A 27406-nucleotide genomic window follows, 5' to 3' on the forward strand; every position below is an offset into this window, starting at 1 on the left:
TCTAACGCCCTTGGGATAAATCCCAAATTCTGTTATGAGTATTATAAAACTTGGTGGCATCTGGTCCCTTCTTACCTCTCCAGCTTCATCTGGAAATATCCCGCCCTTCCACCTGCCCGCCCCCCCCCCCCTCCACACACACTGTGTGTGTATAAATTCCAGCTGGGATGAGCTATGTGGTTCCTTCTCTTGATCCCGGGTCTTTGTCTTAGAAGGCTGCTCCCGCCCGTACCCACTCTGGGCTTCCTGGCCCTTGTCTGGCTGGGCGAGGTCCTGCTTCTGCTTTAGATGTTAGCTTCGTTGTAATGTCTTCAGGGATGTGTTTCCTTCCCTCCACCGCCGGTTTACCCTCTATGGTATCGTAACACTGTGTACTTGCTTCATCAAAGCTCTTTCACACCATAGTTATTATTATGTGACATTTTGTTATTATAAGAGCCTCTTTATCTTTTTGGTCTTTATTTTAGATCGAAGCTCTGCAAGGGCAGGGACTGGGTCTGTGTTCACCGATATGTGTACAGTGCTCCACACAGTGCTCACAAATATTTAGGGAATGTTCTTATAGAATTTCTATCACCAAATAAGTACCTGGTAGAAATCTAGATTACGTGAGCTCTGAAGTCCAACCAACTTTTTGACTAGCTCTGAATTTTCAACATGCACTAACAAAGTGTTAAGTACTTCAAAATCCATTTTTATTATTTAGCAGTTAGTGTGGTTAAGGTTCTCCTTCCCTTTTTACATTCTGTAACTATAATTTACATTTACCTTCCATGGGTTCCCACCAGAATTGTACTGGAGGAACATTTTGGCAATACCGCTTTTCTAAGAAAATTCCTGTGGATTAAAATTTGGCTCATGTAGAAACTAAATAACCAGTCCTTCCAAAAAACACGGGTGGAGTGCATTTTCCCAAACATTTTTGGCATTTTTTTTCCAAGACAGGGAATAATTTGGATGGAAGAGAGGATTAAAGATTATCTCCTTTGGAAATAGCATATAGAGAAAGAGGAGTTTGCCAGTTGTCTAAATATTTTCACCGTGATGTCTTGGGCCACTTGGTAATCTCCGTAATTTCTAACAAATGTAAAATGTTTTTGTGGAATTACAGTGTTTGAGAAGACTTCTGGCAACTGCCAGTTCTCTGGCCTTTTCTGGCAATTTCAATCAGGATACCCATGTGTTGACAGTCACCTTTCCAAAAGCCAGCATTGATGATGACACCTTTCTTCGCAAAATCCTTTGCTGGTTACTCCAGTGGCTACAGAAATAAAACTCAGCCTCCTCGGCATGGCTCACAAGACCCTATATTGTACCATCCTATCTCTCTTTGAGAGTTCATCTTTCCTGGGTCTTACCTTCCAGTCACACTGTATAACTTACCATTCTTCAAATGCACCTTGCCCTTCCAAGCTTCCGGATTTTTGCCTGTCTCTGCTTTGCACCTGGATTCCCCTCTTCCTTAAGCCACGGCAATTTTACTGATCCACCAATGCCCAGAATTCCAGTATCTGTAATGCTTGAATAACTAACGGGAAGCCATTTACCCAGGGTTATAAATAGCGGACCAAGGCAGTTGAACACTGCCCCCCAAGGCAGGGAGACTGAAGGATTCTGAGTAGATGCATGGTAGACCCAAAGTTGTGTTCAGTGAACAAGTTATAACAAGCCAACAGCCCCAGGGACCAGACAGTGTTGATGTTCACATAATGTATAGCCAATTATAAGGAGAAACCATCATTTCCATATTTCCTGGAGATGGATCCCAGACATTCCCATTCTTTCCTCCTAGTCCAATATAGCGTTCTACTCTTAAAGTGCATGCCATCCTGCTGGCCGGCTATAAACTTCTATTGGACACACCAGTGCAGACGAACAAATAGAAGTGTCCCTTATATCATCACACCCTTCTTGGGTCAGGTGTGATGTCAGGCTGCCACTTTCACAACATCTGTCAAGATTTCCCAATCAGCCATCGGCTAACCAGTTTCATATGGAAAATGACAATGAGAACAGAGGCAGGCTTACCCAAAGCCACAGCGATTTTCAAAAAACAAGAGATATTTCTAGTTTGTCTTCATCTTCTTTTCTTAGAGTTTCTGTAAATGGCAAAATTGGAGAGAGGAAAGATAAAAAAGTAAAATGATTTGAGAAAGTTTAGCTTAAACTTGAAAATCCCTCATGCTTGCCATTACTGAACCAAAGTCACTCAACTGACTGAGCCACCCAGCCGCCCCATAACTGAAAAACATTTAAAGAGAAGGACCTAAAGTGGGTACACGTGTTTTACAGTTTATTTATGTATTTTGGAGAGGAAGGGGCAGAGAGAGGTAAAGGGAAATCCTGAGCAGGCCCTGTGGTGACGGCACAGAGCCCGACACAAGGCTGAAACTCATGGACTATGAGATCATGACCTGAGCTGAGCCGAAAGGAAGAGTTAGATTCTTAACTGACTGCACCATCCAGGCACCCCTGGGTAGATGTGTTTTGAATGGATACAAAAAGCTTTATAAAAGAAACAGAAACACTTTTCAGTTAAGAGAACTGCTTTCAAGAAATCCAAATTGTTTTAGCATTCAAGTAAATGCCTCCACAATAAATTCAACCCCAATGGGGGTACTTTGCACATCCCATGGGCTTTGCTATTACTTCAGAATTTCCCATCAACTGTCTTCTCTCTTCGCACATCGGTGCTTTCTGTCCTAAGGAAAAAGATGCTTGTCTTCTACAAGAGCTAAGAACTTTCTTCCTGGCTCTTTGCTTTAATTATCACCACCTGGGGAAGAAACTCTTTTACTTTCTTTGTTTGCTTCCTTGGGCTGTTAAACACAGTGTTTAAAAAGTTAAGAAAAAATGAAAGATAATGCTTAAATTTAGTCCAACAGTTATATAGTTACTGACCTCCCCACACCACCTTCCTTCAAATAATGGGTAATTTGGTTGAATCTAGTTGGGCTTTCTACGAACTGCTTTGCATGTGTGGACCCTGCATGAGAGAGACTTCCTGACACTGTGTTATTTTTTTTATTAATGCTTGTTCATAGTGTAAACAGTACTTCACCTCTCTTCCTCCCCAGCCTCCACAAAGATTAGCAGGTATGCCTGCACTTATTTTTTAGTTTTTGAAGAATGTCATTTGCACTTTGTTTTTATTTTTATATGTTATAATTTCATATGACTTTTATTATCACAAGCCACCCTGGCGTTACCAGTATGGTGTAGGTGCGTGCCGGGATGTTGAAAAAGAATGACATCTTACTCAGGAACATCTTAAAAGATTTCCACGTGGAGTTCTCAGCTCTAGGTTGGGGTGGGGGGAGGATATGACAGCCTGAGTAGTAGCAGATAGATGCCCAAGATTTCCTGCTTCTAGGTTTCTGGCCCTGCCAGGCTTGCTGGGGACCTCCCCTTGGTTAAAAACCAACTTCCTGCAAACATTCAAGGGAGATTTCCGTTGGTTAACACCCACCACTTGAAGGCAGAAGGCAGGAGAGGAGGAGGTCAGGGCAGAAAGAAGGCTTGTCTTTGAGAATGAGGTTTGACAGGAGGCAGGGTGCTTCCTGCTGCAGAGGGAGTAGCAACCGGAGCTCTTCTTTCCGTTAGGGAGTCATGACCAAGGTTTGTCAAAACAAAGCCACACAGAACACCCTAATGCCAGCCGGGCAGGAGCTACGGGCTGTCGCAAATAAAATCATTAGGAATGCCTTTGGAGCAGGAGTTACAGCCCGTGAGTTCTGCGGGGCTAAGCAAATGCAGATGTCTAAGTGTGCACATTATTATCTTTCCCAGGCACAGCTTGGAGCAAGTCAGTTCCCATTGCAAAATCCTTTAAGGCTGCCACCCTCCTTGAACAGAGTCTGTAATCTTCAACCACCCTTTTAAAGCTTTCCCCAAATTTTGTTCTGTGTAATTTTCCAATCTCAAGTCACTGTCCTCCAAATGTGCGACACCCTAGTAGCTACGGAGTTTTGCTCAAACAGTAACCTCGTCTGGAAGGTACGTCCCTCCCAGTGGAAGATCTACATTTCCCTCAAGGTCTAGACTGATGCCAGGGTTTCCCTCCTTAAAATAAGCCCCTGCCTCTCTGTTTTAACTCCGTTACTGTATTTCTAATAGCATTTCCAGGGACAGTTACAAGCTCAGGTTTTGACATCAGATACATCCGGGTTCTTCTGCCAGCTCTGCAGTTTACCGTGATGTTAAGCAAGAGACTAATCTTTCCTAAACCTCAGTTTTCTCCTCTGATAAATGGGAATTATTCAAAATATCGTAGTTGTGATGATTAAATCAGAAGATACTAGGAGGAAAGCAGTTAGAATCCTTCCTGGCACCATATACAAGTTTGATATTATTTTTTGTTTCTTTCAATAGAGTGTGCTATTAGGGCCACATCTTACTTGACATCTATTCTCAAAAGCACTGTGATTTCCACCTGGTAGGAGCTACACAACTCTTCATTGAATTAAGATATTTTTTGAGCAGGTAAGAATGATAGATGATACCTACAAGGCACTTCTGCAGAACCTATGCCATCTGATACTTTCTCTTAAATGTGGTCACCCTCAAAGGGACAAGATCCGGGAATAAGAACACATACTTCATCCTGAAGCAAGATCATTAAAACTTTTTATTTGTTTGTTTATTTATTTATTTATTTATTTATTTATTTATTTATTTATGTATTTGGAAAGAGAACATGAGAAGGGGGAGAGGAGCCGAGGAGGGGGAGAGAGAGAGAAAGAGAGAATCAACAGCAGGCTCCATGCTCAGCAAGAATCCAACTCAGGGCTCGATCTCACAACCACGAGATCATGACCTGAGCTGAGATCAAGAGTCAGATGCTCAACCCGTTGAGTCACTCAGGTATCCCGATGATTAAAAGTTTTAATTAAAATTTAGAAGATTGTCGGCTCTAATGCTCCCAGTAGAAATATTCAAAAGAATTACATGGCGGTATTTCATTTTCTAATCCAATTAATGAAATTTCTTTCCGCCTTCTTATTAATTTGTTATTTGCAGTGTATACTTTATCAAGTAACAGTGGGATTGTTAGAGCCAGTGATAAATCTGATGATCATGTGAAAGGGCTGAGGATAGTAAGAAACCAGAGGTCACTCTCTGTTCAAGAAGAGCAGAGACCTCAGAAGGTGGCTTTCTTGAGAAATGTTTAGTCTTCAGCCTTGGGCAACTCCCCATCAGTGTGACTCATCCACACACTGGAAAAGTAGGTTGAGAAATGCAGCAAGGTAACTTGTTTCCAGTGGGCTAGGATCAGACAGATTACAAAGTCATGCTTTACTTGAAATATTGGAGGGATTCTTGAAGAAATCGTTTACAAGTGAAATGGTGAAAGGATAGTCTAATCTAAATTCATCCTGACCCAATTTCATCCTGTGCATGCGTGCAGACTTTATCTATTCTAAAGAGGCCTCAGTCATCAGACCTAATCATTTTGTTCTAAGTTAAAATGAGGTACATTGATGACTAATAGGAATAAGTACATTTTCTTCTATTCATTTAGACCAAATAACATTTTCCATATCTTTCACCCTTTAGCAACAAAAGAACTCCTGAGTCTAGCCTTTCGTAGTGGAGATATCTTTGAATCAGGACACAGGCAGGGACATGGGTTCTTTCTTGACTTTAAACATTGCTAGGTATGATGTGGGACAAGTCGCTCTGTCCTTTGGGGTGGGAAATGATCTCCAGAACGTTCAGCTCCCCTGACTCACAGGTGTAACTTCATAGTTTCATTCTCCTTCATCATAAAGACAGAGTCCACCTGAGTAAGGTAGACTGTCCTTAAGCTCTGGGTAGATACAAATGCCTTGAACATATTCCACCTGCTTCTGGTTTCAAGGCCTGTGTGATTTCTTGGGGGACTTGGGTTCTCCTGGCATCTCTACCTCTTTGGGTCCTTGTTCTCTCATGTGCTGGTACTGCACTTTACCTTACCAACTGATGGGAATCTTTGCTTTACACACCACACACACACACATATATCAAACCTAACTTCCAATCATATATTTGAGTATTTGGTTAAATTAATGTGTTCATCAGTGAATATGCCAGGAACAGGTCAGAGCCAAAGATTACAAACATTTTGTTGGTACCTGTCTTAAAGAGACCTGGCTTAGAATTCTGGCCTATCACATATTAGTTATATAATCTTGGGCAATTTGTGTAATCTCTCTGAGTCTTAAAAGTCACTTAAAAGACCTTACCTCCAGTATAGGATTTCTATAAGAAACTCAAGTTTCTGAAAGACTTACAGCCTTCCAAGGCCTCCCTTAATAGATATAAATTGGGGCGCCTGGGTGACTCAGTCAGTTAAGCCTCTGACTTTGGTTCAGATCATGTTCTCATAGTCTGTGGGTTCGAGCCCTGTGTCAGGCTCTGTGCTAGCAGCTCACAGCTTGGAGCCTGCTTCAGATTCTGTTTTCCCTCTCTCTCTGTCCTTCCCCCACTCATACTCTGTATCTCAAAAATGAATAAACCTTTTAAAAATTATTTAAAAAATAGATATAAATAGGGGCGTCTGGATGGCTCAGTCAGTTAAACGTCTGACTTCGGCTCAGGTCAGGATCTCATAGTTTGTGGGTTTGAGCCCCATGTGCTAGCAGCTCAGAGCCTGAAGACTGCTTCAGATTCTGTGTCTCCCTCTCTCTCTCTGCCCCTCCCTACTCATGCTTTCTTGCCTCTCTCTCTTTCTCAAAAAATAAACATTAAAAATTTTTGTAATTAAGAAACATATAAATAAAACAATATTGGGACTTCTACCTCTAGGAATATGGAGTAGATTTAATATTCCTCCCAGTAATAACAAATAAAAACTCTAGACATTATGTGTGAAACAAGTGTAAGAAGACTCTAAGAGCTAAAGGGAGGAAGACTGAAAAGCCAAGAATCTTAGGATCTGAGGAAAAACAGTGGTGAGATCCTGGGTATTTTTGCCTCATATTCCAGATTTGGAGCTGAAGAAACCAGCAACTGAGAAATGGCAAAGGCAATAAGAGCCCCAACATAAGCTTGGTCCCCAGAGTCATAGGTGCAGAAAATAAGCAGCTGAGCAATGCAGAAAACTTTAGACAGTAATTTCTCTACTTCAGCTAAACCCCACCTCCACACATGCCAGCAAAGGATGAGTGGGAAAGCTAGATTTCCGCCCGGGTAGGGCTGTAATGAGGTGCCCTAGTACCCCTTCAGGGTGACAGCAGAAAAGGTCGAATAGGAAGCCAGGACTTTCATCCTTACCCAACAACAGTGGGGTTACTTGCATCTCAGTGTTAGGGGAGACCACATGGGAAGTTCGAACCCACACTCCTATCCAGCAGTACTGAGATGGCATACCTTTCTCTTTGCTGGAGCAGTGTCTCAACAACAACAATAACAAAACAGTTGAAGTGGAGGGTTTAAATAAGAGTCATAATCTTATCACATAATATGAAAATGTCCAGGTTTCAATCAAATTATCACTTATCATACTAAGAACCAAGAATATCTCTAACTAATGAGAAAAGACCATAAATGCCAATGCAAGATGACATAAACTTCAGAACTATCTGACAAGGATTTTAAAGGAGCTATTATAAAGATGATTCTATGAATAATTATGAGCACTCCTGAAAAAAATTGAAAAAAAGGTAGAAAGCCTGAGCAAATAAGTTGAACGTCTCATCAAGACAATAGAAGACATGGAGTGCATGGGTGGCTCAGTCAGTTAAGCATCCGACTTCGGCTCAGGTCATGATCTCACGGTTCATGGGTTCGAGCCCCATGTTGGGCTCTGTGCTGACAGCTCAGAGCCTGGAGACCGGATCAGATTCTGTGTCTCCCTCTCTCTCTCTGACCCTCCCCTGCTCATGCTGTCTCTCTCTCTCTCTCAAAAATAAATAAAATATTTTTTAATTAAAAAGACAATAGAAGACATAAAATAGAATCAAATGGAAATTTTAGAATTGAGGAAAACAATAACTGTAGTAAAACAGTGGGCTCAGTGCTAGAATGGAGGAGACAGAGGAAAGAAACCCATGACCTAGAAGATGGAGTAGTAGGAATTACCCAGTCTAAACACAGAAAGTAAGTAGACTGGGAAAAAAAGTAAATATAACTTCAGAGACCTGTGTGACTATAATAAAAGAGCTAATATTCATGTCACTGGAGCCCACGAAAAGGAGGAGAAAGGGTATGGCTGAAGAAGTATTCAGAAATAATGGCTGAAATCTTCCCAAATTTGACAAGACAGAAATGTACAAATTCAAGAAGCTGAGCAAACCCCAACCGGGATACGCCTAGATAAGCCAGTGTAAATAACCCAAGAAATGACTCAAAGGCTGGCAGAACAGACTTTCCACAGCTAATCCTAGAAAGGAGGCCACATCAAAAACCGTAGGAATAGTGGATACATGGTCCAGAAAAAAATTAACCTGTGAGGGACTAACCACATGGGGAGGGACCATGCAAGCATCGAGAACGGAGAGGAGCAGAACCCACACCAGGTACCCTGGGCATGGGGGACCCGCACCGGGAGGAGGTATCGCCATAACGTATGGCTTGGAAACCAGAGGCACTTAACTTCATGAGTTTTTACAATCAGTACAAATTAACACCTGGAACTTTAAAAATCAGCAGGCCCAGCTCTGGGGGAGCTGGAAGACAATGAGAAACTGAGTCCTGCCCTTAAAAAGACAGCACAACAAATAGCTCCACTGAGACACAACAGAGAAGCAGCAGTTTGAAAAATGCCTGGGGTTTATGGGAAAGAGATATATTTACTAATCTCAGACCTTGTGCCGGGATATTTAAGAGACTTCTCCAAGAAGAAAAGGGATGGATGGTGCCATTTTTCTCCACCACCTCCCAGCCTAGATTCAAACACACCTGCAGGAACCAACAGGAGCCAGCAGGAACACTTGCCACTAACTTTGCTAACAGAGACCCCCCCACCTCTGAGTTCTCCTGTGGATCTGCCCCCTCCAACTCACCCCCTCCACCAGAGTCCATCTGAAACATGGCATTGTGCAAGCAGCTCCCACTGGCCGGCTCCACTCCAAAGTGACTCCCACCATGGTGAGAGGGAAACACAACCACACACACACACAGTCTGATTGCAGCCCTAGCAGTGGGCTGGGGGCAGTCCTCAGGTCTGAGTGCAGGCCCCTCTCATCAGTGAAAGCTTCTCAGGGAACAACACAGGGAAAGCATTCTACAGTTCTGTGCAACCACAGTTCTGGCAAACATCAGGTCTGACCCAACTCAAGCCCAAGATGACCCTAGGCTGGCCCCTTAACAACACAGAGACCAAACCCTACGCGCAACAGGTAAAAAGAGCCATTGCAGATGACTGAACTGAAGGCAGACACATCTCAACCATAACAGTAGGGTGCATGGAACACATGGGGTGAACCTCTGAAGTGCCAGGTTCTTGTGAACAGGGGGCACTGCACTGCAGGGCACTGCAGGACCTCTTCTTCATAAGGGCACCACTTTAAAAGGCAGGAGATGTAACTGACTTTCTTAACACAAACAGAAAGCTAGACAAAATGAGACAGATAAAAGTCAAGGACAAAGTCACAGCAAGAGAGCTAAACAAAGCAGAGATAAGCAATATGCCTGCTAGAGAATTCATAGTTTCTAGTCATAAAGATAGTCAGTGGACTTGAGAAAAGAGTGGAAGGACCTCAGTGAGATCCTCAACAAAGAAAATATAAAAAAGAATCAATCAAGGGAGCCTAGGTAGCTCAGTCGATTTAGCATCTAACTCTTGATTTTGGCTCAGATTCTGATCCCACATAAACCTCAGGGTAAACACAAAGAACTATAGAAGGTATGCAAAAAAATAAAGAGAAAGGCATCCAAGTATATCACTAAAGAAAGCCATCAAACCATAAGAAAAGATGGCAAGAAAAGAAAGGAACAAGAAAGAACTACAAAAACAACCATAAAACAAGTAATGAAATAGCAGTAAGTACATACCTATCAATAATTACTTTGAATGTAAATAGACTAAACAGTCCAATCAAAAGACATAGGGTGAATGAATGGATAAAAAGCAAGACCAATCTATATGCTGCCTACAAGAGATTCATTTTGGACCTAATTCCAGATTAAAACTGAAGGGATAAAAAACATTAACCATGCAAATGCAAGTGAAAAGGAAGCTGGGGTAGCAATATTCATATTGGACAAGATGGACTTTAAAACAAAGACTAACAAGAGCCAAAGAAGGACACTACATAGTCATAAAGGGAACAGTCCAGTAAGAAGATACAACAATTATAAATACTTTTGCACCCAATATGAGAGCACCCAAATACACAAAGCAGTTATTAACAAACATAAAGAAAGACATTGATAGTATACAATAATAGTAGAGGACTTTAACATCCCATTTACATCAATGGACAGATCATTCAAACAGAAAATCAACCCCCAGAAAAGGTGCTTTTGAATGACACATTGGACAAAATGAATCTAAACAGATATATTTAGAACATTCTATCCAAAAACAGAACACACATTCTTTTCAAGTGCTCTTAGAACATTATTCAGAATATATCACAAAGATCAAAAAGACTAAAGATGGAAATCATACCATGGATATCTTTCAACCACAATGCTATGAAGTTAGAAATCAACCACAAGAAAAAATCTAGAAAGAACACAAATATATGGAGGTTAAATAACATGTTAGTAAATAATGAATTGGTCATCCAAGACATCAAAGAGGAAATCATAAAATACATGGACACAAATTAAAATGAAAATACAGTGGTCCAAAATCTTTGGGATACAGCAAAAGTTCTTCTAAAAGGCAAGATTATAGCAATACAGGACTACCTCAAGAAGCAAGAAAAATCAAATAAATAACCTAACCTTATGCTTAAAGGAGTAGAAAAGGATCAAAGTCCAAAGACAGTATAAGGAATGAAGTAATAAAGATTAGATCAGAAAGAAATTAAATAGAAACTGAAAAAAGAATAGAACAGATAAATGAAACCAGGTGTTGGTTCTTTGAAAAGATCGACAAAATTGATAAACTTTTAGCCAGACTTATCAAAAAAGTAAAATAAAAACAAGAAAGAGAGAGGATTCAAATAAAATTGGGAAGAGGAGAAATAACAACCAACAACACAGAAATGCAAAGGATTCTAAGAGAATATTATGAAAAATTGTATGCCAACAAATTGGCATATAAGAAGAAATGTATAAATTCCCAGAAACATATAATATTTCAGAACTGAATCAGGAAGAAATAGAAAATTTGAACAGACTGATCAGTAGTAATTCCATTGAACCAGTAATCAAAAAGTTCCCAACAAACTGAAGTCTTGGACCAGATGGCTTCATGGGTGAATTCTTCCAAACATTTAAACAAGAGTTAATACTTATTATTCTCAAACTATTCCAAAAAATAGAAGAGGAAGGAAAGCTTCAAAATTTATTCTATGAGGCCAGAATTACCCTGATACCAAAATCAGAGAAAGACACCACAAAGGAAGAAAACTAGGGGCCAATGTCTCTGATGAACATAGGTGCAAAAATCCTCAACAAAATTACCAGCAAACCAAATCCAACAATACATTTAAAAAATCATTCACTGTGACACCTGGGTGGGTCAGTCGGTTAAGCATCCGACTTTGGCTCAGGTCATGACCTCACAGTTTGTGGGTTCAAGCCCCGCGTCAGGCTCTGTGCTGACAGCTAGCTCAGAGCCTGGAGCCTGTTTTGGATTCTGTGTCTCCCTCTCTCTCTGACCCTCCCCTGCTTGTGCTGTATCTCTCTCTCTCAAAAATAAATAAAAAACATTAAAAAAAAAAAGAAGTTAAAAAAAAACATTTACCAAGATCAAGGGACATTTATTCCTGGAATGCAAGGGTGGTTTGAAATTCACAGATCAATCAATGTGATACTTCACATCAACTAGAGAAAGGATAAAAACCATATGCTCATCTCAGTAGATGCAGAACAAGCATTTGACAAAGTACAACATTTATTCATGCTAAAAACACTTAACAAAATACATTTAGAGGGAACATACCTCAACATAATAAAGGCCATATAGGAAAAACCCACAGCTAAGATCAGACTCAGTGATGAGAAACAGAGACAAGGATAGCCACTCTCATCACTTTTATTTAACATAGTGTTGGAAGTACTAGCCAGAGCAGTCAGACAACACAGAAATAGAAGGCATCCAAATTGGTAAAGAAGAAGTAACATCCTCACTATTTGCAGATGACATGATATTCTGTATAAAAACCTCCACCAAAAAGCTTCTAGAAGTGATAAATAAATTCAGTAAAGTTGTAGGATACAAAATCAATGTACAGAAGTCTGTTGCATTTCTATACATAACAATGAAGTAGCAGAAAGAGAAATTAAGAAAACAATTCCATTTACAATTACACTAAAAATAATAAAATACCTAGGAATAAACTTAACCAAGGAGGAGAAAGTTCTGTACTCTGAAAACTTTAAAACAGTGATGAAGGAAATCGAAGACGACATGGACAAATAGAAACATATTCTATGCTCATGGATTGGGAGAACCAATATTGTTGAAATGTCCATCCTACCCAGAGCAATGTGTGGATTTAATGCAATCCCTATTAAAACACCAACAGCATTTTTCATTGAACTAGAACAAATAGTCCTAAAATTTGTATGAAACTGCAGAAGACCCCAAATAGTCAAAACAATCTTTAAAAAGAACAAAAATTGAGGTATCACAATACCAGATTTAAAAACATACTACAAAGGTGTAGTAATCCAAGTAGTATGGTACTGACACAAAAACAGACACATAGATCAATGAAATAGATTAAAGAGCCCAGAAATAAACCCATGCTTCTGTGGTCAATTAATCTATGACAGAGGCAAGAATTTATAATGGGAAAAAGTATCTTCAGAAATGGTGTTGGGAAAATTGGACAGCTACATGCAAGAGAATGAAACTAGACCACATTAAAAATTATTTTTTACTATTTATTTATTTTTGAGAGAGAGAGAAATAGGGCACTAGTGGTGGAAGGGCAGAGAAAGAGGGAGACACAGAATCCAAAGCAGGCACCAGGCTCTAAGCTGTCAGCACAGATCCTGACATGGGGCTTGAACTCACAAGCTGTGAGATCATGACCTGAGCTGAAGTTGGACACTTAATGACTGAGCCATCCATGCACCCTAAACTAGACCAAATTTTTAACCATATACAAATATAAAATAAAAATGGATTAAAGACCTACAGGAAACCATAAAAATCCAAGAAAAGAGCATAGATGGTAACTTCTCTGACATTATTCATAGCACCACTTTTCTAGATATGTCTCCTAAAGTAAGAGACATAAAAGCAAAACTTAACTATTGGAGCTACATCAAAATGAAAAGCATTTTCACAGCAAAGGAAATAGTAAAAAAAAAAAAAAAGAAAAAAGAAATAAAGAAAAAAGAAAACCTACTGAATGGGAGAAGATATTTGCAAATAACACATCTGATAAGGAGTCAATATCCAAAATATATAAAGAACTTAACACCACAAGAAAAGAACAGTTTTCCAAAGAAGACACACAGATGGTCAACAGACACATAAAAAAATGCTCTACATCAGTCATCATTAGGAAAATGCAAAGCAAAACTACAGTGAGAAGGGCACCTGGGTGGCACTGGGTGTCTCAGTCGATTAAGCATCCAACTCTTGATTCTGGCTCAGGTCATGATCTCACACTTCATGGGATGGAGCCCCATATCACACTCTGTGCTGACAGTGTGGAGCCTGCTTGGAATTCTCTCTTTCTCCTTCTTTCTCTTCCTCTCCCCTGCTTTCTCTCTCTCTTTTTCAAAAATAAATAAAAAACATTAAAAAAAAAGTACCATGAGATATTACTTCACACCTGTCTGAATGGCTAAAATTAACACACGAAAGAAGTAGTGGCAAGGACATGAAGAAAAAGGAAACCTCACACACCATTGGTGGGAATGCAAGCTGGTGCAGCCACTGTGGAAGACAGTATAGAGGTTCCTCAAAAACTTAAAAATAGAATTACCATATGATTCAGTAACTCCACTATTGGGTTTTTACCCAAAGATTATGAAGACACTAATTTGAAAAGATATATACATCCTTATGTTTATTGTAACATTATTTACAATAGCCTAAGTATGGAAGCAGCCAAAATGTCTATCAATTGATGAATAGATAAAGAAGGCGTGGTATATACATACCATGGAATATTGCTCAGCAATGAATGAAATCTTGTCATTTGCAACAACATGGATAATTCAACAGGGTATAATGCTAAGTGAAATAAGTCAGTCAGAGCAAAACAAATACCATATGATTTCACTCATATGTAAAATTTAAGAAACAAACCTAAGAACAAAAAAGAGACAAAAAAAACCAAATTCTTAGCTGTAGAGGACAAACTGGTTGTTGCCAGAGGGGAAGTGGGTGTGGAGATGGGTGAAATACATGAAGAGGATTAAGAGAACACTTACTGTGATGAGCATGGGTGATGTATAGAATGGTTGAATCAACATATTGTACACCTCAAACTAATATAACTGTATGTTTATTATACTGGAATTAAAAAAAAAAGAATGAAGAGAAAATCTAGAGATACTCTGATGAAGAAAACAAAGAGAATTTGTTGCTGGCAGATCTATCCTAAAAAAATACTTAAGGGGAATTCTCTAAACAGAAAGAAAACAATAAAAGAAGGAACTTTGAAATATCAGGAAGAAGTAAAAATCATGTTAGAAAAGACATGTGTAAATACATAGACTGTACCTCTCCTCTTGAGTTTTCTAAATTATGTTTGATGGAAACTAAATTATAACACCCACTGATGTGGTTCTAAATGTACAAGGGAATTATATTATAAATGAGGAAGGATAGGGGCGATTGGGGTGTTAAGCAGCCAACTTGGGCTCAGGTCATTATCTCACGGTTTGTGGGTTCAAGATTCACATTGGGTTCTGTGTTAACAGCTCAGAGCCTGGAGCCTGTCTCAGATTCTGTCTTTCCCTCTCTCTCTGCCCCTCCCCACTCATGCTCTGCCTCAAAAATCAATAAAACAATAAAAATTTAAAAGAATAAATAAATGAGGAAGGATAAACAGTCATAAAGGAAGGAAAGTCTCCTACACTCAACTGGTAAAATGATGACACTACTAGATTCTGTAAGTTGTATATATAATGTAATAACTATAGCATCACTAAAAAAAGGTATACAACATATAATGAAGAACACTGAAATGAAAATCTGGGGCACCTGGATGGCTCAGTAGGTTAAGTGTCTGCCTTCTGCTCAGGTCATGATCTCATGGTTTGGGGGTTTGAGCCCCGTGTTGGGCTCTCTGCTGTCTGCGCAGAGTCTGCTTCAGATCCTCTGTCCCCATCTCTCTCTGTCTATACCCTGCTCTCTTTAGCTCTCACTCTCGCTCTCTCTTTCTCTCAAAAATTAATAAACTTTAAAAAATAAGTGAAAATCAAATTTAAAAAGAATATTCAAGTAACCCTCAGGAAGGCAGGAAAAAGAAAATAGAGAAAACAAAAACGAAAACAGAAAACAAGGAATATAATATCAGATTTAATCCCTCATGTACCAATATTTATACTGAGTGTAAAGGGTCCAAACACACCAGTAAGAAACAGAGATTGATAGAATAGATTACAAGCACATGACCCAACTCTATGTTGTCTACAAGGAATTCACTTCAAATAGTCAGGTTGAAAGCCAAAGCATAGGAAAACTACCATATGATTCCATGTTTTTAACATTCGTGAAATGACAAAATTACAGGATTGCAGGACAAATTAGTGCTTGCCAGAGGTGAAGCAGGAGGTGGGGGCAGAAGGGAAATGGGTGTGGCTATAAAGGGGCAACTTGAGGGTTTTTGTATGCACTGGGTAGTTTCTGGGACATAAAAATGTGTTTGCTTCCTAATTTAAGTAAATCCATCAGTCTTCTCTCTTATAGTTTCTACGTTTCTCAGGAAATATTGCTCCCACCAAGATTGTATAGTAGAAGTCAGTTTGTTTTCTTCCAAGCCCTTTTATAGTTCCATTTTTCACTTCCAACTCAATTTCTCTGTAAATTGGGAAGGGGAAGAAGATAATGTACCCCATATTAATTTTCCTCAAAATGTTGACTCGGGATGTCTGGGTGGCTCAGTCGGCTAAGTGTCCAACCTCGGTTCAGGTCATGATCTCTCGGTTTGTGGTTTCAAGCCCCGCGTTCGGCTCTGTGCTGACAGCTCGGAGCCTGGAGGCTGCTTCAGATTCTGTATCTCCCCCTCTCTCTGCCTCTCCTCTGCTCGTGCTCTGTCTCTCTGTCTTAGTAATAAATAGACATTTAAAAAATCTTAAAGTAAAACAAACAGAATGTGGACTCAGCTGTCTTAACACTATGGAAGAAGCAATCTCTGGTCAGTAGCAAACCTACTGATTTGAGATATCATCTTGATTATTCAAAATATTCTTACATTTACTTGTATTACCCGCATCTGGCCTTTTATATCTGTCCCTTTTACTTTTTTATTTTCTCTTGTGCCTGAGGATCACCACTGTAAAACATTTAATCACCAGAAGATGTTCACAGTGGGAAATACCAGTCACCTACCTTTTGTCATCATGCATGCACGAGCCGAGTAACCTTTTGCAAGTTAAGTTCTTTGACCTTCAGTTTCTATCTGTAAAATAGAACTAAAATACACCTCTCTGTATTATGTTAGCATGTCAAAAAGCAGCCTTTGAAAGCAGGATTTTGTAAGAAGTTTTGCATACCTGGTTTAGCCCTTTTGTGCACCGGAATATCAGTCTTAAAAAAATAAACTTTTTTCAGATAGTTTTCGATTTACAGAAGAGGTGCAAGCATGGTTCACAAAATTCCCACATATCCTGCACTCAGCTTCTTCTTACATCACCATCTTACACAACCGTAGTGTTGTTATCAAAACCAGCATGTGGCCGGTCCACGCACAGAACTAAAATCACCGCTTGATAGCGATTTTTCTTACTAGAAGAGATGGCCCACCAGGGTCCCAAACTCCTGTTATTTGTGCACTTTGGTTCCTAAATGCCGAAATGAAAGGCTGACTAAAAGCCTCAAGTTGCTTCCTAACATTAAAAAAAAAAAGAAAGAGAGAAGAAGGAAAATGGTGTAACGCTCTGTTTCTCTCCCCCCACACAAGTGGAAAGGGTTAGCGTAGCTTGGGACCAGGAAGAGTCAGAGTCAAACTTCCACACTCTCCCTCATTCCACACATTATGCATGGTTACTGTTAGCACACATGCTTCCAATCACCCCGTCTTAAGAACAGCGCAATGTGGGTGCGAAGAGAACCGAAGCTGCCAAACACACTTGACATCACCGTGCCCTTGAAAGAGCTATCAGCTAACCCCAGATATATATGTACATCTCAGCAGTTCCATTTTTGTTAAACTCACAACATTTCCACCCAATTTAAACCCACTGTGACAGCACACGTCGTGATGGGTTTGGGTGGTGATTTCCTTTCCAGTTGGCTCTAAGAACATTATCAGAAGCCAGACCGCCATTCGATGCCAAGTCCATGATTAGCGTTCTCTTCCCACTTGGGTCTCCTTTGTTTCTTAAGCAGATATGCAAGGCTGCTACAACCACTTAGGGATGGGGTGAGAACAAGACCTGTTCAAGAAATGTGACAATAGCTGTGAACATTCATTTGAAACCCAGCAACTCTTGTTACTGTTAACATGTTAGCTATGAATTTCGAGCTAAGGGCTGTATTTCTGTAACAGGGATTGCAAACCGGTGGCCCTTGGGCCAAATAAGGCTCACAGATGTGTTTAATTTGGCCAGTTCAGTGTTATAAAAGCATCTGAAATTTGTGGCCAACATTTACATATTAAGAGATTCTACATCAAAATCTGGATTTCTGGATTCTCACGAAAAACTTGATGCTGCTACATCAGGCCCACTTTTCCACATGGCCACAATTGGCTGGGGCTTTGTTGCAGCCGCTCTTTGAGACGGCGTCCGTACCATCTGGTTAGCGTAATCTCTATCCAGCTTGCTTCTCCTATTTATGTAACTTGCCTTGTCTCTGTGGCTGTTTGGATTCTCAACACTAGTTTATAATCAGAGATCAAGAGAGCTTCAATTATTTAAGCTTCTGGTTCTGCCAAGGTGAGAAAAACTGTGATGAGAAAAGATGGCCCGAGTGTTCGTCTGGTATCTTCAGAAGTAGATTTTAAGATTAGGATTTAAGTGCAATTTATTTCGGAGGTGGTCCCAGGAATCACTGGCAGGATAGTGGGGAAATGTGTTGGAGAAGACAAGCCAACCAACAAATGATGCGTTATCAGGTAAATGACTGTTGTGGTCAACGGGAGATCAACCCGACTCGGGAATTCTAGAAGGCTGCGTAAAGTAGGAGCCTCAGAGCTACCCCAACCGAGATGCAACACAGCAGTTCTTCTCATCAGTTAATTATTAATGGTTGCTCCCTGGAGCCGCGAATCCTCAACATTTCCAGAATGCCATTCCTATGGGCAGATCATTCCTGGAGGTTAGAGGAAAGCCCCCAGGCAAAGAGAGGGAGATGTGAAAAGTTAGAAATTAGTGCCCCAGATGCTGACATGTGAGGCCCAAGAGAATGTGCAGGACACCAGCAGCACCAGCCACACCATGCTCCTGTGGCTAACTGTAAGAGACGGGGACTGTGAGGATTCTGGCTCACAGAATGGAGGAGCACGTGGTACCTGCTGGCCCAGCAACACAAAGCTGCTCTCTTTCATGGGAGCTGCTCACCCTTTGAACCAACTTCATCAGTTCCCCAAATAGGCCTTCATTTCCTGCTGCACATTCTGAGCTCATGGGTAAAGGTGGGAGAAGTTGAACCACCCAAAGTAAGGGAGTTGTGAGGACACCAGGCTGGAGTGTCTTTTGAAATTGACATGGGTTTGGTGCTCTTATTTTCGGGGTATATTTCTGGATTCCAGAGCAAGGGCATTGAAGCACCTTAGTCAGCCCATGATCAGAATCCAGATGTGACTCGGCCACACTCAGGTGTTTACTGCTCACGGTGGTGAGTCATAGGCGACTTGGATGTGATTCAAGCACGAGCCTAGCGAACGTGAACTTTAGTCATATCACTGTTGTCTTTGGACATCCTTGCTGGAGGCCCGCTCCGGCTGGTCCACGGATCCCTGAAGGGGTAGCCGGCGGACGCGAAAATGGGTTGAGAGAGATTCACGCAGTTTCTTTCTTGGCATCATCTTCCTTCTTGCCAGGTTTTGGGCCTTTATTTATAAACTTATGACATCAAAAAGTGGAATTTTTACGAATAATTCTCGGTGATAAAGATGCTTTGAAAAGGGTGCAGAAACAGGTTTTACAGAGGCATTTTTTTCAGAACTATTCTAATTACAATGAGGTAACTTACACATCATAGAATAACAGGATATTCTCAGTGAAAAGCAGATAATATACACATTTGTTTGAACCGGTAGTAAATCTTACAACCAAGAAGATAGCAGGATGTTTTCAGTGAGAAGCAGATAGCAAACACATTTTATAACAATAATGCTAAGATTCAGGCATAAACAGGGCTAGGAGGCATTCTATTTGGCTCACAAGAGGAAGAATGTATTCTTGATAGTAAGTAAACCTTTTGTCAACCTTGTTCTTTGAGGTTGAAGGCTTAAGCGCCATGGGTGCCCTAGAAAAGCCGGCCTTTGCATATGAGTTTAAGTTGTAACTACTCTCACCTACCCTCACAATGGGCACCAAATTAGCATATGTATGCGCAGTAACTTATGCCTGGCTCTTGTTTGTTTCTTATTCCTAAATTAGGCCTTTTCTCCGGGCCAGGGTAAACATTATTCTTGCGTTCTTTAACCCCCTTTATTATCCATGTCTTAAGTTGGTGAAGCTCAATAGAAGAGCCTTTCAACAAACATCTGCAGTGCTTTGTTTAACTTCCTCTTCATAGAGGTGGGAATATGCTTCTTCCCATGAGGTATCTGGGGAATATCGGTCTGATTTGGAACATTGTGAGGCCTAATCAATAGCAACAGGTTTAATTTTACATGAACATCAGTAGCAGAAGGAGATGCCAGTTTCCGTCACTTGTGGCAGGAGCCGTGCAGCATCGGCCATTTCCTTACTGTGACCGTGTCATCCAGCCAGGCTGGTGCGGCTCCCAGCACATCCTCATAATGTCCACACCTTGTGATTTGTTTATGGTGACTTTGAACTAGAAGAGCACAAAATTATAAATTATGTAATTATTTACATTGAGTTCCCATCACTAATTGATCCAGTCCTCTAACATGACAGCTGGTGACAATCAGTTACCCAATGACACTGACCATCATCTCCCACGTGGAAGGGGCAGCGTCAGCCACACTCAAGTAGAACCTGCCTCTACACAGCAGGCGTGTGCTGAGTCTCATGACGGCATGTTCTCTCCACATTTTTATTCCTCCCTCCTTCCCTTCTTTCTTTTCTTCCATTTCTCTTTGCCTCAGTTCATCTACTAGAAGTGGGATGGGGCAGATAAAAGAACATTCTAGAGGTGATACGATAGAGGTATAGGAAGGTAAAATGGGGTAAGATAGAGCTAATTCCTTGAACATTAGGAAGGCATTTTATTTAGGTCCAGTATGTTCTCCTGAGCCAGGAGCAGACTTTTAATGGTCAGAAAGCAGGTTTGACAAAGTTCCACTTCAAGCCAAGAGTAGCCACAATGTTGGGTATTGACTCTCAGCTTGTGAAGATCGTTGTCAAATGGATTTACTCTTTGGGGAACCCTTCCTAATGTGATTTTAGTGGATTTAAACTAGAGAGTACAGAAAAATATTAGCCACTTTGTAATTATGTTCTGATTCACTTACTCAATAGGAACCCTAAAAAGTCAATCCACATTGATGGCATTGCTGATTGTTATTTTGGATAATGACTCAGGAAGAGGGTGCACACCTGGAAAGGGACCATGCAAAACACCTAGATCAGCAGTTCTCCAGTCGGTATGGAAGATGCATGGAGGTGTGTGCTGAGGGAACTTACCAGAATCAGACACACACACACACACACACACACACACACACACCGTCACTATCCCTTCCACTTTTCTCTTTCTAGATAAACTCAGAATTCAATTATGTGTCTCTGGTTGGGTCATGTTTTTCTCTGAAGTGCACGAGGCATAAAATCCCTCCTGGATGGAGGTCTGGTGTTCATCTCCCTGAGGGGGAAGCCTCAGCTCTCCGTGAAGGCTGCTGGGGAGACAGGGGCACAGACACCGGGCCCTTCACTCGGGTCACCCAAGGCACCTGAACTGTGAGACCATGTGATAACTCCGAAATATCCAAAACTTCAAGACAGGACCAATCCTATTGTTCCTCGGTGAAATGGTCATTCTCATGTCTGAGGACCAGAGATGCTGTTCGTTCGGGTCACAACTTTACAAATTCATAGTATGTGGCCTCCAGGCACACAGCTGTCACAAAGCCTCAGCAAACTCCTCTGGGCTTTTTGATGCATGTGCTTATGACAGAGAGAGAGAATGGGTGTGAGAGACACTGTGTGTGTGTGTGTGTGTGTGTGTGTGTGTGTGTGTGTGTGACAGAGAGAGAGAGAGAGAGAGACAGTGCCTGAGAAGTGGGGGACAGTGGCATGTGTGGGGGAGACTGTGTTGGGAGGGGCAATGGAAAAAGAGAGAGAGAGAGAGAGAGAGAGAGAGAGAGAGAGAGAAAATGGGACTCCCCGCTATGATCAGACTCCAGGCAGGAAGTTTAGGGTTAACATTCCTGCCGGCAGCGGTCACGTGGGAGGCCGGCCTCAATCTCAGCATTCCTGGGCTGTCGTCAGGCGGCCTCACGACTTCAGTGTGCCTCAGTGTCTGTTTTGGATTTAACTCTGCCCCACACACAACCCCACACGAGACCCGCCGTGGCTTTGCTCGCAGAGGCTGGTTACTGTCTGCAGAGGGAGGGGACCCTTATCGAGCACCCCCAGGAGAGGTGTGGACCTGGAAAGATAATGATCGGTTTTGTGGAGAAAAACCACGCAGGCACAGACACTAGAAACTGATATTTAAACCCCAAGCCCATCAGGGACCCTACGTTTTCCCATTAGCCGGCCTGTCTGTCTCCCCGCATCGCAAGCATATGTTCTCCGCGGAACCAGCCAAGCCTGCCCTAGCCGAGCTCGCTGCTGCTATTTTTGGAAGACGGAGGAGCGGGAGGGGGGGAGGGGGAGTGTCTGCACTGCCATCCTGTGCCTCTCTCTGTAGAGAGTTCCAGGCCCTCATCTGTGTGAATGATCCCATAGAGACCCGCGGTGCGTCTCTGAGGCATCTCTCACCTGCCCTCCTGTGAGGTTCTGTGCTGGCCTGGGCTCTGGGAGCAGGGGCCGTGGGTTTGAACCCCAGCTGCTTGACCTTGAGAAGCAATGTACCTCCACGTGCCAACTTCAACTGCCCTGCTCCGGCCATGGTCTTCTAGCTTCCCGACTCCCTGCCTGTATTGACTCTGTCAACACCCTGACCCCTGTCAGGTCCACTGAGTCTAAGTCCCTCGCCACATTCAAGGACCTTCTTCATTCCTCTGCATTTCGAACCTCCATGGTCATGCAGTAGTTGTTCCCTGCATGTACCTTTCATGCCCTTGACCTCCCTTGCTGTGGGCGTCCTTGGTCGACTAAAGCCACAAACCTAGTTCTGTCCACCTCTCTGCCTGTGCCTCACCGGCACCCCTGCACCTGTACCGTTGGACATGGTCAGAGAAGAGCACACAGTCTTACTAAGTGGCCCCCGTCTTCAGCTGGGTCCTTGGTGCCGCCTGGCAGCCGCCCGCAATTCCTGCCACGCTCCCCGTCTCTGTTCCTGCCTGTGCCAGGCTATTCCCTGCTCTCTGCAGACCTCCCCTCCCATCTCCCCTCTCGGCTCCTGGATTGCTTCCTACTTTTCCTGAGGAAAAACAAAGGCTTCAAAAGAGAGAACTGCCTCAGGCCCCCACCTTTACCCCCATCGTCCTGCTCCCTCACTTCTGTTACCCCAGACCCGCTCTCTGCTCTCTGCCACCCAACTCCTGCCACCTCTCTCTCTCCCGCATCATTGAGCCGTGCCCCACCCAGCATGCCGTGATCTCGTTTTACTACAAGCCCCCTTGACCTCTCCCTTCCCTCTATAGCAGTAAGTCCCCACTCTCCTCTTTCCCTTTGCAGCAAACATCTGTAAAATATCAGTCTATAAAATGGTCACCATCTCCAAGTTACTCATTCCTGTTCTTACTTGAACCCACTCCAATCAGGTTTTCACTCCAGTGAAAGAACTCTTATTAAATAAGACGACCAGTAACTCCCATGTGCCAAACGCAACAGTAGGCACTCAGTAATATATTTATTGAATGAATGAACCAAACATTCTAAACCTCATTTTCTTTGTATGTAAGATGAGAGAATAATACACTTCTGAGGATTGTTGTGAGGATTAACTCACATAGGCACTTAGAGTAAGTGCTCAATTATATATTGAGCAAAGAATTTTGCTACATTTTAAAAGGAAATATTTGGGACGCCTGGGCGGCTCAGTCGGTTAAGTGTTTGGGCTCAAGTCTTGACCTTACAGTTTGTGAGTTTGAGCCCCGCGCTGGGCTCTAGGCTGACAGCTCAGAGCCTGGAGCCTGCTTCAGATTCTGTATCTCCCTCTCTCTCTGCCCCTTCCCTACTCATGCTCTGTCTCTGTCTCTCACAAAAATAAATAAACATTAAAAAAAATTTTAAGTCATAAAAAGAAATATTTACCTGTTAAACATATGCAGCTTACCTCAATGCTGACCTTAAGGAAAAGGTGTTGGTCATCTTAGGTAACAACCCTTTGCTCTTATGAAAAAATTTCTTCCAGTTCCTGTAAAGAGGAAGAAGTATACTCTCCTAAGTTCAGTGTTAAACATTTCTATTCACTGACACACTGGAAAGTGAAGATTAATACTGTTTGTTAATGCGATTGTAGGACTTTTCTTCAGACAGTGCAAGAGTTAGACATCTGAGAAGAGATAATCAGCACATTGAGTTTATTTATGAACTAGTATATATGGGGAACTATTTAAAAATAGTTGGAATTTGAGAGAGAGAGAGAGAGAGAGAGAGAGAGAGAGAGGTTGGAAAACAAGTGGCCAAGAACTGAACACTGTACCTGGTTGGTTAGCAATACTGGAAGGATGGGTTGGCCAAGCCAATCTCATGGGTCGATGAGCCAAGGGGAGGATTCTAGGGGACTCAGAGATTATCTACAAGATCCCCATCATTACCTTTCTGGAAAGAATGTACATACCTGAAGCCTTTGAGGGCAGCTAGATTAGGTGTGTTAACAAGGTTTGAAACAAGCATGTCCTTCGATGTAGGGTCTCTGTTTCTAGGAAATCATCCTAAGGGAATAGTGACGGATGTGCACAGAGATTAAGTTGTAAGGTGGCTTTCTACGGTACAGTCTGTCGTATGGTTTAAAAAAAAAAAGCCTAACTGTCTACCAATAAGGAATTGGTTAAATAAATTATTCTGTGCAATGGCATTCAATGTAGCCATTAAAAAATATGCTGGAGATTGTACTTCTTGATGTTGAAATATGTGCACAATATTTTAAGTAAAACGATCAGTTACAAAATAGTCTGTAGAGGATGATTTACATTTTTGTAGATTTATAGGGACAAAGACTGAAAAAACATTTAAGAAATATTAATAGTTGTGTGGTTGCTCGTGATTTCCATTTTCTTCTTTTTACTCATATTTTATGACTTTCCTACAAGTGTACATTATGTAATAAAAGTTAAATCCAGGGGCCCCTGCGTGGCTCAGTCAGTTAAGTGTCCAACTCTTGATCTTGGTCATGATCTTATAATTTATGAATTTGAGCCCCTCATCAGGCTCCACGCTGAGTGTGTGGAGTCTGCTTAGGATTCTGTCTCCTTTTCTTTCTCTGCCTCTACCCTGCTATTTCTCTCTCTCAAAAAAAAAGTTAAATCCACAAAGCAAAGTTAACGGTTAGTATAGGATTCATCATCCCTTTTCCCTTTTTCCTGGACCCTAATGGCGATGTGCAAATAAGATATGAATAAGGAAATATATACAAATTAATAAGCATACATCAGGAAGGGAGTGATTAGAGGTGTTTTAGAAGAACGCCCATACATTCATTCACCAAATATTATTAAGTGTGAACCATGCCCTGGGCACTGTGTAATCATCCAGCCAGAATGAGACCAGGGTGGCCCCCACTTTCATTCCGTTTTTCATCTAATGAGGAAATCAGATATTATGCAAGTCGTTAGTAAGTACGAGCATTGTTACAGAAGAAAAATTCAGGTGTCACAGGAGCACATAAAGGATATAACTCACACTGAGAGGTGGAGAAGTCTTTCCTGGGTGAGCGATACTCAAGCTAAGCCCGGATGTATAAAAGTTGGCTACATGTAGAGGAAGGAAGAGAATTTAAGGCAGAGGGAAGAAGAAAGCGAGGTCTTAGTGGAGGGGCCAGCATGAGTGAAGAACCCGGAGTCAGCAATAAAACACAGCACATCTGAGGCAATGAGAGACTATCAGAGCCCTGAGAACACACACGGGTAGCTATGAGACACGTGTGTCTCTAGGTGGCTGGTTGGTGGGATGTCAGCCCGACTCCCAGAGTGCAGTGAGAGCTGGCAGGCCCCCTTGGGAAGCACTGTAGGAACTCAAGAGAATAAGTGAACCAAATCCAAACCAGAGCACTGGACGCCACAGAGTCCTCAGGGCGTTGGTCCTGTCGTTTCAATACAACTACAGAGCGGGGCCCTTGCTGTGTGCGGCCGGAACATGACCTCACTTAACCTCAGACATCCTACTACGAGGTGACTGCCCTTGGTATCTTCATTTTTTCTAGGAGAGGAAACTAAGACTCGGGGAGGTGAAGTGATTTTCCCTAAGATCAAAAAGCTAGCTAATAGCCGAGTAGGAGTTCTAACCCAGGAACCTCCGCTCTGGCCCCTGAGTGAAGTGAATGAGAGAAAGGAATTTAGAAATGAGTGTGAAGCGTCGGTACATGGATCCAGACGTGCAAGACGAATTCCATTTCTCCCAAATCAAGTTAAATTTCAAGTGTTTGTCCCCAGGAGCTGGTGGGAAGCTTGAACTCCGCCTTCTCAAGGCTCCCTGTTGGTTCTGGGGCTGTGCGCTGGTGGTGGGAGGTTTTGTGCAGTGCCTTGGTTCTGGGACATCTCCTCTGTCTTGGGCGGCTTGCAGAGTAACGGTGCTGCATACGCCTAAGTGATACCAGTGCACCTGGGGAACTCCAGCAGTGTTTGTTTGTTTTTCAGGAAGAATAAGCTGATTTTCAGACACTGGGCACTCAACACTTTCTTCTCTGTACTATGTGGAACAATTCATCTCTCTCCGGTCCTACCCACAAACTCCAGCCCCAACTTGCCAGATCCAGGCACATTCATGTGCACCTCAGAATGAGAGGGTCTTTCATTAACAAGACCCCTCCTCTTCTGACTACAGTGGTACCAGTTAATAGTGACAGATTACCTCTGTTGTTGGAGGGAAAGAGTCAGTCTCAGGCGAGATGGCAGAGCAGCTGGTGAGTCCAGTCCTCGGTGGTTGGTAAACTCAAGAAGCCCTTCCTCCTTATGCGAGCTCATTACGCACAGTCCTCCAAAAAAATAAGGTGATTCCACAGGTGAGAGGTTCTGGGAGATAATCTGGCCAATGTTATTGTCACCAAAGTAATGTCTTCAGGGCCCTCACGTGAAGGAAATCATAGCATCAGACATCAAGACACGCTAGCCTCCGATAAGGGTGACATTTGCTTGAGCATTTATTTATGTGCCTTCCAGTTGAAAGGTGCAAGGTGCACTGTGCTAAGTTCTCATGCCCATTGGCAGAGGCTCTGAGCAGCATGTGATGCTCAGTACACAGTAGGTGCTCAATATATGAGAGAATAAATGGAGAATGAAGACATGCTTGGCCCCACTCACTGAGTAAGTTCACCGGCTCTGGTAGGAAGGCATACAGGAAATGGAACTATTTCCGATGGCCCAGGTAGAGAAGGGACCACGCAGGTTGGTGTCCGGATGGCTGGGACATTAGACATATCTGACTTTAACACCTCCCCAGAAAGAAAAGTGTCTGGACAGGTAAAGGCATGGTCAGATGCACCCTCAATTTCCCTCTAATGACTCAGACCGATGGCATGATGGCACTGGGCTAGGAGTGAGTTTCAAAAGGCATAATAAGAATCATATATGTACCTGAATGTGGGGACATACTAAGATGTTGGGCGTTTTCTCTTCTACTTGGAATTGGACATCTCTGTTTGGCAACGTGGCTCATTTCATTTTTCTCAGAAGCTGGCATTGGAATGGGAGAGAATCTGAATTCACCACTAACT

At 42.1% G+C, this 27406-nt stretch overlaps 1 long non-coding RNA gene across 4 annotated transcripts in view; it reads left to right on the plus strand.

Moving 5' to 3' along the window:
- LOC115271669 overlaps positions 1 to 27406 on the plus strand; it is a 154024-nt gene that overhangs the window by 4765 nt on the left and 121853 nt on the right. The gene's annotated exons all lie outside the window — the stretch shown is intronic.

Source organism: Suricata suricatta, chromosome 11, assembly GCF_006229205.1.
Source record: "Suricata suricatta isolate VVHF042 chromosome 11, meerkat_22Aug2017_6uvM2_HiC, whole genome shotgun sequence".
NCBI lineage: Eukaryota > Metazoa > Chordata > Mammalia > Carnivora > Herpestidae > Suricata > Suricata suricatta.